The sequence below is a fragment of the Myotis myotis genome, unplaced genomic scaffold (assembly GCF_014108235.1).
Source record: "Myotis myotis isolate mMyoMyo1 unplaced genomic scaffold, mMyoMyo1.p scaffold_m19_p_13, whole genome shotgun sequence".
In the NCBI taxonomy this organism is placed as follows: domain Eukaryota; kingdom Metazoa; phylum Chordata; class Mammalia; order Chiroptera; family Vespertilionidae; genus Myotis; species Myotis myotis.
The window spans coordinates 25,712,073-25,723,785 of NW_023416317.1; the positions used below are offsets into that span (position 1 = coordinate 25,712,073).

General features: G+C 48.1%; 1 long non-coding RNA gene across 1 annotated transcript; it reads left to right on the forward strand.

The window, feature by feature from the left end:
- Positions 1–6,918: 6,918 nt before the first annotated feature.
- On the forward strand, positions 6,919–11,341 carry LOC118668652. The gene is made up of 3 exons (XR_004971692.1): positions 6,919–7,385; positions 8,041–8,128; positions 8,525–11,341. It is a non-coding gene; the product is annotated as an uncharacterized LOC118668652 (long non-coding RNA).
- The last annotated feature ends 372 nt before the right edge of the window (positions 11,342–11,713 follow it).

Consider the following 11,713-nt stretch of genomic DNA (forward strand, 5'->3'; position numbering starts at 1 on the left):
TCCAATTATTATCAATCACAGGTGTCTGGAGACATGTGAGGAACACAGAGATGGTTCCCAGACTTGGGGTCAGGCCCTGCCTCTGCCGTTTACTGGCTGTCCCTCCGGTTTCTTGGCTATAAAAGAGGCATGATATTGCCCACCTCCTGGTGTCATGGTGAGGACTCAGGAATGCGCAAGGCTTTTGCTCTCAGGACCTGGAATCTGCAGGCCAGGCTCAGGGTTTGGCCTTCAGTGGGTCCCACAACCTCTTTAAATGTCTGGTAGGGGTCTTTCCAACGCTGATGCAGGCCCCTCCCTCTCAGTCTTCCTGGCTCAGCAGTACCAGTTGCACATGCACAATGAAGGGATGCCGATAAGAATTTCCATGAGGAGGGAACACAAGAATTCGTTTGTGCAAAGTATAAACCATAAAGTGCAGCCTCTCTGTACAGTTCTGGGTATATCTGCTGAGAAGCTGCTATGTTGTGGGCACTAAAAGGGATCCAGAGATAAGTCCAGCACCTCAGGGACTCCAAGCTACAGGGAGGAGACAGGACAGGTATGAACCATCTGCTTCCTGCTACTCCCTGTGCCCTGGGTACCAGGCTATGGATAAGGAAGCTGAGGACTAGGCACATATCACACCGTGTATAAGTCTAGTTTAGTGATTTTCAACCTTCTCCATGTCATGGCACACATAAAGTAATTACTAAAATTCTGCAGCACGCCAAAAAGTATGTTATATCTTTTGCCAATCTGACCAAAAAAATATAGGTATAACTTTGATTCATTCACACCAGATGGCTATTGTTGTGTTGGCTGTTGTCATTTTTTAAATTTGACAATCTAAGGCAGGAGTGGGGGGCCTTTTTTCTGCCAAGAACCATTTGGATATTTATAACATCATTTGCAGGCCATATAAAATTATCTACTTAAAAATTAGCCTGCTATATTTGGTCAAGTATTTAATTAACTCACCCCTAATGCCTTGCCTTGGCAGGGCCAGACCAAATGATTTCTCTGGCCTTCTACAGCCCTTGGGCAGACATTCCCCCCCTCCGCCCCAACATCCCCCCCCCCCCCGCCCTGCCCATAAGGGAAAAGGGGTCAGTGCCCCTGACTAAATAGTCAGGTATTGCACGTTTTAAAAAGACTTGTGGCACACCAGTTGAAAATTGCTGGTCTAGTTGATTCTTGAGTCTTGGTGTGCTTTCTGCTGCCCCAAGCAAAACAGGCTCCAGTTGTTGTTTGGTTCTTTGTGTGTTTTGTTTGTTTTTAATCCTCACCCGAGGATATTTTTCATTGATTTTTTATTTATTTATTTATTTTTTAGAGAGAGAGAGAGTGGAAGGGGTGGGGGGAGAGAGAGAGAGATGGAAACATCAATGTGATAGAGACATATCAAATGGTGAACTCTTGCACTCGCCCCACCTGGGCCAGGGATTGAACCTGAAGCTCAGTTATGTGCCCTTAACTGAGAATCAAACGTGCAATACTTCGGAACACAGGCCAACGCTCTAACCACTGAGAACGCCGGCCAGGGCTCCAGTTGGGTTTTGATGGAGAAGATTTAGGCTAAGAAGATGGGAGTGGGGGTGTCATTCGGGGAGAGGGAAGCACTAGCAGCAAGCAGGTCAGGGTGGCTAGCACTAAACTGTCCCAGGTTAGAAGACAAGCAAGGACCCAAGGGGTCTGGAAAGCCAGGGGCCTCAGCTCAAAACCACAGGAGTGTTATCTGCACATCTGGCCAAACCCTGAGCTCCTTGCTGAATATAGAGGAATCAGACACTCTCCTGATCCTGGGAGTTCACAAACGACCTTGGGGTGAGTCAGACTTACATGGGGGAAATGCAGGCAACTGAGGAAGACCAGGGAGCCCTGACCCAGCCTGGGGCACCAGAGAAAACTTTGGGGTTGTGGTAGGGCTGTGGTCGGCAAACTGCGGCTTGCGAGCCACATGCGGCTCTTTGGCCACTTGAGTGTGGCTCTTCCTAAGTCTTAGGAGTACCCTAATTAAGTTAATAACAATGTACCTACCTATATAGTTTAAGTTTAAAAAATTTGACTCTCAAAAGAAATTTCAATCGTTGTACAGTTGATATTTGGCTCTGTTGACTAATGAGTTTGCCGACCACTGACGTAGGGGGATGCAGGGCCTGCCTGGACCTGAAAAGATGCACAGCCAAGTGAGAGGGATGGGGAGGCCTTGGAGACAGAGAGAAAAATGTGCGCCAAGGCTCTGAGGCTGGAGTGAGGTGTCTAGGAGGGAAGGGGTCGAGGGCGAGTGGGAGGGGGGACTTTCGACAAAGCCCAAGGAAGGGACTAGTCTTGGACAGAGGAGCGGGCAGAAGGAAGAATGATACAGAGGTTGGTTTGTAAATGGTGGGGGTGGGTGTTGAGAACTGAAGAAGGGAATGAGATGGCAGGAGACAACTTTTGTTAGCATCCTCACCACTCCCCACAGCCCTCGCTCACTCTGCCTCAGCCACACCTGCCTCTTGCTGTCCCTCCAGCACTTCCGCCCCTGCATGAGCTCTACCCTCTGCCGAGAAGGCCTCCCACCTTTGTCTGCAGGACTCACTCCTTATTATCACTCCAGCGTCTGCTTACACGTCCCTCCCTAGGGGCCTTCCTTGGACATCCTCCGCCCATTGTCACCCCATCTCGTTACCTTGCCTTTTTTTTTTAACACATCACTTTCTGACATAGAATATACTCATGAGTTTATACGCTTACTTTTCTGTTAGTGCCATAGCATGCAACTTGCAGAGAACCTATGGGGTGAATGGAAATGGAAAGGGGACAAGTCCTGCTGAGAACCTTCAACCTGGTTTCCATCCCCAGCAAGTGGCCTCCCAGGTTAACATATCCTGGGGAGACCACAGTGGGAACCTATTGGATATTCAGGAGGTCTGTGGACCCACAGCATGAACAAGGCATGCTTCCAGCCATAACCACCCCAGGCCCGATCACCATGTGAGGGTTCGGCCTCCAGTTGCAGAGGGATAGGATGGAGTCAGGTGACCTGGGGTTGAATCCCAGCTCTGCCACCAATCCCTGTTTGATCATTGTACAAACAGGGAAACTGAGGTACAGGAAGAAAAGGGCATTGTTCAGGGTCACACAGCAAGTTGGGTCCAAATCCTCCCAGTGTCCTCCTCTTAGGTCTTGAAAGTCATCTGGTCTCTTAAAATCCTCTGAATGAATAGGAGCAAGATCCACTTAGGCTCAGATGGAAATAAGAATGAAGGATAGCACACATTCCCCTCTCACCACTGCTCCCTCACGGCCATGGCAGGCATCACTAATCAATCCAGGCACTGTTTCCCTCTGACCCAGATATGGCCTCCGAATCCTGCTCAGTGCAAGCTCTGGGGAGCACCTAACAGACAAATGGATACTGAGACAAATCTGTTTGCCATTCCTATCTGAGTGGGAATTGACTGACAGGAAAGAGGAAGAGAAAAAACACATGCCAAGTACTTTTTAAGTATCAGCCATTATAACTGACTTGCCTATGCTAATTCTTACAAATCAAATTCAAAGCAGGGTTATCAATCCCATTCTATAGATGAGGAGACAGAGGCACAAAAACAAAGAAACGACCCAAAAGTCCACCAAGAAGGCATTGGGAAAATAAATAATGGCACACAAATAAAATACTTTGTAACTACAAGAAAGGATGGAGTTGACCCAGATGTCTGTTAGGGAAATATCTCCAGGATACATTACATCAGTGACCTATCACCTTGACAAAGCTGCATAAAAGACCCTCCCAAGCTCAGTGGCTTTAAAACACACACACACACACACACACACATATAAACACACAAAAAAAAACCCTACTTTATTTAGTTAATGAGTCTGAGATTCTGAGGGTCAGCAATTAGGTTGGGTTCATCTGGGCAGTCCTCTGGTCTCTGCTGGGCTCCCACATGCCCTGATGGCCAGCTGGACTGGGAGGCAGCTTTGCTGGTCCTGGCTGGGCTCTGCTCTCAGCTGGTGCAACTGGGCTGACTCCTCCCTGCTCTGCAAGCCTCTCACCCGCAGCAGGCTAGCCCCGCTTGTTCACAGCGGGCAGCAAGGCTCTGAAAGAGTCCGCAGAAGCACACAAGGTCTAGGGTCAGACCTGGCATATCATCACTTTTGCCACATTCTACTTGACAAAGCCAAGGCACATGACCAAGTCCAGATTCAGGGCAGGGAGAAATAGCGTCTGCTTCCCGATGGGAAGAACTGCTCAATCACATTAGAAAGGGCACAGGGAGGGAGGTGTGAAGGATTGTGACCATTTTTGCAATCAACCACAGACAGTAAGCCACATAAGCAAGCTGTGAAGTAATATGAAACCGATTACTTCCAAAGAGTAGCATCTATATGGTGGACAGGTTGGACATTCTCCCTTACTTTATTATACAGGGTGGGGCAAAAGTAGTTGTTCAGTTGTTTGTATGGAAAATAATACAATAATTAATAAATAACAAACCTATGTTTGCCCCACCCTTTATGTCCTCTCGTGATGCTTTAGGTTTGTTTTAAAAAGTGAGATATTTCCATCTTTAAAAATGAAGAATTTATGGTTCAGGTGTGTTTTTTTCAGACTTGTGAAATGAAGCATGCGCAAGGGAGTTCATCTAGCACTGTTTGTTCTAGTGAGAGGTCAGAAGCGCCCACTGTGAACACCAGTGAGTCCCAAGGCCTCCACGTAATAGAATTCTGTTTAAAGCAAAACGAAGAATCTAACAGCCTGAAATGTTTGGATACATTGCAGGGCATGTAAAGTGAAAACAGCGAGGTGTGATCAGCATCAGATGGGCCCATTTGTATGGAAAGTGTATAGACTACCTCTGGAAGGGAACACAGAATAGCAGCCGTGGCTGCCAGGGGGTCAGGGATGGCTGCCTGGGGGGTCAGGGGTGGCTACCTGGGGGTCAAGAATGGAGGGGGAGCAACTTTCTTTTTGCGCTCTTTTGTACCCTTAAGATTTTGTATCATAGTGGCTTCTCTTTAGAAATAGATAGAAAGACAGAAATTTGAAAATGATTTGTTTTTAAAGTAAATCAAAGAATGAAATAATTCTTTTTGAAATGCCTGGGGGAAGGGAGATAAAGGATGACACAGATTTTGTTCCAAACCCTGACTCATGCTGTGACCCACGGGGAAGTCAGTCACTGGCTATCTCTGAGCATCAGTTTCCACCAACTATAAAATGGGCCAAGTCTCCCTGGCTCACTCTCACTGCAAGCAGGGACCAGCGCCACTATGTTAGACAACTCCTGGGTGTGCCAATCACATCATAGTCCATGTGACTGGCGCCTCTTGCAATTGGGCAGTACACAGCTTAGGCAACTGGAGGAGGCAGCCCTGATGTGAGGCTGAGATGAGATAATGCACCAGAGAGATTCGGGTGTCATGAGGGAAAGGGTGTGCATGTGAGTGCATACAGTGTGATAGTACATTCTTCTGAGTGAGTGTGTATTTTCTGCTGACAGGTCCTGTGGACATGAACTTAGGAGACGGGACAATCACTCCCTCCCCCGAGGCTCAGGCTCCAGGGTCCTCTAGGAGTCATGCCTGAGAAGAGAAGGAGCCACACTGGGGGCTGCTAAGGCCTCTCTCTCCACTTTTGGGGGTCCAACCACCAGACAAGCTGTTTCCTCAGGCCTTTCCCACGCTGGCTAAGTCTCCATCCCCAGGGTCATGATGCAAGAGCGGAATTCCTCACACACTAAGACGCTTTCTGCTTTTTGAAGTGCAGAGATCTTAGCCCAGTCAGAGAGAGTTGGGCTCAAATCCCAGCTCTGACACTCAGTATCCCTGGGACCTCTGAGCCTCAGTCTTCTCAGCTATGAAATGGAGATACAAATCATGACTGCCTCATAGGGGTGCTGTGAGGATTAAAGGTCAGGCACACAGTAGGCACTCAGTGGGTGCCCATTCCTGGTATTGGCTCTCGTGACTTCTCATGTGATTGGCCCTCATAATCACAGGGCGATGCACATTTATGAAGATATAAACGAAGAGAGGGAAACACACCAGCTCCTAGCAGTGGTTATCCCAGGAATGGGAGGGTTCCATTAACAGGGGACTTCCACGCATGATTTTTAAATTGGCAAAAACCCCAATAAAGACATTTCCATTCTCAAAATGGAGAAATAACGTTTTTTTAAAAAGAGAGAATAGGTGGGGCACAGAGGATTTTGAGGGCAATGAAACTATCCTGTATGAGACTATAATATAACAAGTGCACCGCTCTGATGCGAGAGGCAATGCATTGTGTGGGGGCAGGGGGTTGTAATTGAAATCTCTGTACCTTCCTCTCAATTTTTCTGTGAACCTAAAAATGCTATAACAAATAAAGTCAACTGAAACCCCCACAACAGGGCACATGTGTGCATTATACAGAAGGGAGCTTCTGAGGCCTGGGAGATACGTCCCTGGCATGGGACAGATAGTGCAGGGAGAACACGGACAGGAGGCCTGAATTTGAGTTCCAGGTATTTCTGCTCCTGGCCGGCTGGGTGCCCAGAACATGGCCAGGGCAGTTAAAACGTCAGGAGGCTTTCTTGCCCGGCCCAGGCTCTCTCATCCACCACACCGCCTCCTCCACATTCAGGGGTTCATGGCACAACCCTTATAAATGAGGAAGATGCCATCACCTTAGACCTTCAACAAGGAGAAAGGTGTCTCGGGTCAAGGCCATAGGGAGAGGAGGAAGACATCCACATGATGACAACCCCAGCCAGCAAGTCCCAGGCCAGTCCCTGAGGGCCACAGCTGACCCCTGGCTGATCTTCAATTCATGTCCCAGCAGCTCAACACGATGGGTCAGAGAGAGCCACATAGCTGACATCAGGCACACAGGGCTGGGCAGCACTGCAGGGCCTCGCCGCCCTCTTCAGGAATGAGGAGGCCAGGAGGCCCACACCCACCTTCTTCCAAGTGGCACACAGCAGCTGCAGCCTCTCGGCTGCCGGGTGACCTTTCCTGGCCCCCACCCTACCTGCCCCATCGGATTCTGATGATCCAGGTCTCTGACAAGCACCAGGTGCTCTCTAGTTTGGGGTCTGTATGACCCAGGAGTGAAGCAGGGGTTTTCAGAATGCACCGGGGCCAAGACTGGGAGACTTCTGGGCAAGTGGGCAAGACGACCACCCCTCAGAAGTGTGCCAGGCCTCCCCCAGGAGCCTCTCAGTCCTGGCCTCCAGAATTCACGAGAGGCATGGTCAGTGGATTCAGAGGAGATGGCAAGACCACCAGGCACCTGGCAGGAAAGGAGCACAGGTGCCTTCTGGATAGCTGGCCAGCCCAAAGTGCACAAGAGGAGGACATTTACAAGCAGTAGCTTTTCTGAGCCTTTTCACCTGACCCAGAGGCAGGAAGCAGGCTCGAGCTAGTGTATGGTAAGTGGGTGGGTCCCGAGGCCCATTTTCAATCCAGCTTTTCCTGGGCCCAGGGGAGTGCCCTTGGGTGAAGCAGCCACTTCTCCCACAGATCGTTGGAGCAGGAACGAGCACCCTGTGGTCAGAGACCACTATTGCCCTACCCAGTTTAGGGACAGGTCGGGGCAAGCAGACGGGGAATCACAGGCAAAAGACCCCTTCAAGAATGGCTGCGAGTGGTTATGGCTGAAAGTTTGTTCAGAGAGTCATGGGTTCGAGTCCTGACTCTGTCCCTTGACCAGTTGTCTTCATGGGCAAATGACTATTTCTCTGAGACTCAGCCTTCATCTGTAAAATGGGGATGATGTAAAAGCCCCTCACAGGAGAGATGCAAAAGTTAGTATGATCCTAAGTGTCAGAACAGCAAACCCTCCTTAAGCCATAGCCCCCTCAGAATCACTACTGTTGCTAGCACCCATTATTAGCTGTAATTACCATCATATGAGCATCTCCTTGTCTTAATCTCCTCATTTGTAAAAGGGCTGACGTTATGAGGTTGCTGGGGGGAGAGGTGGAAGGGGTTCTATGAAAAAGTTCCTGGCACAGAGTGAGCACTCGGTAAATGTTTGCCATGATTGTTATTACTGTTTTATTATCACTATTGTTGTCATCTTAGCCTTAGGAAAGCTCAACAAGCCAGCACAGGCTTCTCCAGGAAGGATACATTCATGCACCCAAAACCGGAAGCGAAGCCATTGGCACAGGTCAGAGCTGGCTGGGTGGCAGAGGTGGGGTGGGACCGGGTCCCTGCTCCCCACTCCTTCATCCCAGTCTCACATCGCCCCCCACCTTCGCCCCATCTGCAGGCTTGTCTGCTCCTCTGGAGCTGGCAGCAGCCCCAGCAGCCAGCCCCGGGCCAGGCAGGCAGGGCCGAGGCGCACCCGGGGCTGCACGTGGGGCGCACTGGTAGGAGCCACGTGTCCTGTCGGCCTGCAGCAGGCCGCCTGGAAGCCCTGGAAGCCGGGCAGGCTGTGGCCGGCAGCTGGCGACCCGGCCTTGCGCGCTTTCTGGGCGTCTTCTGATCCTGCGAGGGCGTCGGGCTGGGAGAGCAAATACCATCCAGCCAGTTGGTTGAGAGCCCTTCTCCCATCTGCCCACAGCCTTCCCAGAATTCTGACTCCCCAAGTCACAGCTTCCGAAGGAAAATCAGAATGGCAGCCGCAATCATCCTCGATGTCTTCCTTTCTTTCTCTGGGCCTCCATATTGCCAGCAACTCCAGTTGACTCTGCAGAACTGAGTCCAAATCCAGTCGCTTTCCCACACCCCTATTGCTCCCTGCACCTAAAACCCGAAGCAAAGCCATTGGCACCTGCGTGTCCAGCCACCACCCTCTTTCCCTGGGACTATTGCAATCACATCCTCATGCCTCCCTCCCCAGCCCCCTTGTCCTGCTACACAGCTGGCACAGCTGCAGCTGGCCGTGTAATTGTTGTAAGCTACCTTTTGTGTTAAAAGGGCAGAAAAAGAACGGGTTGTGTATGAACTTGCATTTGCAAGAGAAAGCCACCCTGTCCTGACAGCTACATAGAGACAGTTTAGAGGTGGAACCTGAAGTTTATAGAGTTGTAGGGTCCCTTAAGAAAAATAATAGAAAATTAGGTACAAACGGTGAGATTTAGAGTAAGAAAAGGAGTCATAAAAAGTTAGAAATTGTGGAAAGCTGAGAAATGCCACAAACATCACAAAATCCAGGAAAAAAACAATAATTTTTTTAATTTTTAAAATTGATTTTTAGAGGACAGAGAGAAACATCGATGAGTTGCCTATCCCGGGCACTTGGACCAGTGATCGAACTGCAACCTGGATATATACCCTGATAGGGAATCAAACCTGCCACCTTTTGGTGTAGCCAATCAACTGAGCCACAATATTTTTTATTAATCAACTGTCTGACATATCTTTATAATCCTTTCCCTCAACAGTTCATTGGTCACCTTCATATGATGACAATGCTGTTGTTTTGTATATAGGGAATTAAAAGATAATTTAGTCTTTCCTTTAACATGACCTGTTGCATAAAGCTTTCACTACTACAGACTGTTTAGGAAAGTTTCCGTTTCACAAGATGTACTTGGAAATGCTTTATATAAACACACACATTTCAGCACCATTGTGAAATTTGGAAAAACCACCGTTAATTTTTTTCATATATGATCAGTTACAGATCATTGATTTGTATATGATTTGTTGTTTTTAGTACAGCCATAAGTTTGTAGTACAGCCCTACAAACACAGATATCTGATCATTGCATTTTGCATGATCTTCTCCAAAGAAAAAAACATGTACTGTGTTCTTTATTGTATAATCTGTGTTATTCAGTCTACTCCCCCAGGACAGAACTTTGGTTTGGACTAGGGGTTAATGACAGCATCAAGAAGCAAACCTTCCATTTACAATTTCATGTCTGATTGGTAGGCAAACTTTCTACAGAATAGCTTCTGGCTCCTTACATTCCAGGCCTGATTTTCCTTCACTTTCTGCACACTTCCTGTGCTGGGTGACATGGAGCGTATTCATATGGTGATACGAACTCTGGGCCAGCATCTCTGAATCATGATCCAGGTGAGTGAGAACCGTGAGCTGTAGGGAAGCCGTCTTCTCCACCAAGGCGGCTGACTTTGAACTACATGCATTTGTATCAGTAAACTCAAATTCAATGTATCCCCAGCTTCACTCCCCCTAAACTGGATCCCCTTAGCTGCTTGCAGGTGAATATTACTTTTGAGAACTTTGCACACATGACTGATGAACATAGGGCTGGGGCTCCCTCTAGCAACAAGAGCACAGAAGGAATCCTAAAAACTTAATTTTTCTGAGTGCTATGGTCTGAATGTGTGTTCCTCCCTTCTCTCACATGCCCCCCCCCCCACTCCCCTCACCCAAATTCATATGTTGAATCTTAATTCCCAAAGGTAATGGTTATTAGGTGGCAGGGCCTTTGGGAGGTGATTAGGTCATGAGGGTGGAGCCTTCATGAATGGGATTAGAAAAAAGAGGCTCCAGAGAACTCCAGAGCCACTTCCACCAGGTTCAGACATAAGAAGTCTGAGACCAGGAAGAGGGCCCTCACATGACCATGCTGATACCCTGGTCTTGGACTTCCAACCTGCAGAACTAAGAGCAATAAATTTCTGCTGTTTATCAGCCACCCAGTCTGTGGTGTTTTGTTATTGCAGCCTGAACAGACTAAGACACTGAGTTTATAGAAAACCCAATTCCTGATCCCAGCTTCCTTATCTGTAAAATGGGATAATGATAATTATATTACCTGCCTTATGAATAAATTATTATATGAAAAGCACTTAGAATGATGGTTGGCACATAGTAGGTGCTTATTAAATATTTGATGACTTGAATGACCAGTGATAGAGACTTGTAAACTATAAAGTAAATGCCATTCAAATTCTTTAGTTCAGTTAAAAGTTGGCATAATCCAAACCAATGTATTGAAGTCCTTGCACAGCAGATTTGTAAAAGCCTGGTTGTAAGAAGGAAAGTAAATTTGTCTGTAGTAACAACTAGAGCTGGGGCTGGGGCTCTCCCCAGAGGGTGCAACTGGGAGCATCTTGAAGTAGTTCCTCAGCCTCCACAAAAGACCTCAGGGATGAGAATCCCACTACCTCTGGAGGCAGCAGGCTCTTTATTCCTCTAAAACTTTCTCCCACCTATACCTCCTCCACTGGCTCTGTGTGCTCCCTCCCTCCACCCTCGTCAAAGAGAAGGCCCAAGCTGACAAGCAGAGATTCCCAAAGATGAGAAACTCACCCTAACCTCGAAATCAGAAAGACTAAGGTGTTTTAAGCTCTCTGTAGGACAAGCAAAGAACCAAGAAGGAGTCTAGGAAGACATCTAGAGAAAGAGGGGAGAAATGTGGACAAAGAGAGAAGCCATCCCACGAAGAGGTAGAAAGAAAGAGCAAGGGACAAGGCAGGATGGGGGCAGGGGGAGGGGGAAAGGGGCTTGGTGAGCTTAGAAGGAGCTGACCTGGCTTCATTCTCCTTACAAACATTGTTCAGCATCAGCAAATGTTTATTAGACACCTGTGCTTTAAGACACAGTGGTGAGCAAAACAGAAAAAAAATCTCTGCTCTCATGAAGCTTAGATTTTTTTAAATATATTTTTTATTGATTAAGATATTACATATGTGTCCTTATCCCCACGTTACCCCCTACCCCCCACCACCCCCACCCCCCGCTCATGCCCTCACCACCCCCCCTTGTCCGTGTCCATTGGTTAGGCCTATATGCTTGCATATAAGTCCTTTGGTTGATCTTTCCCCCTTACCT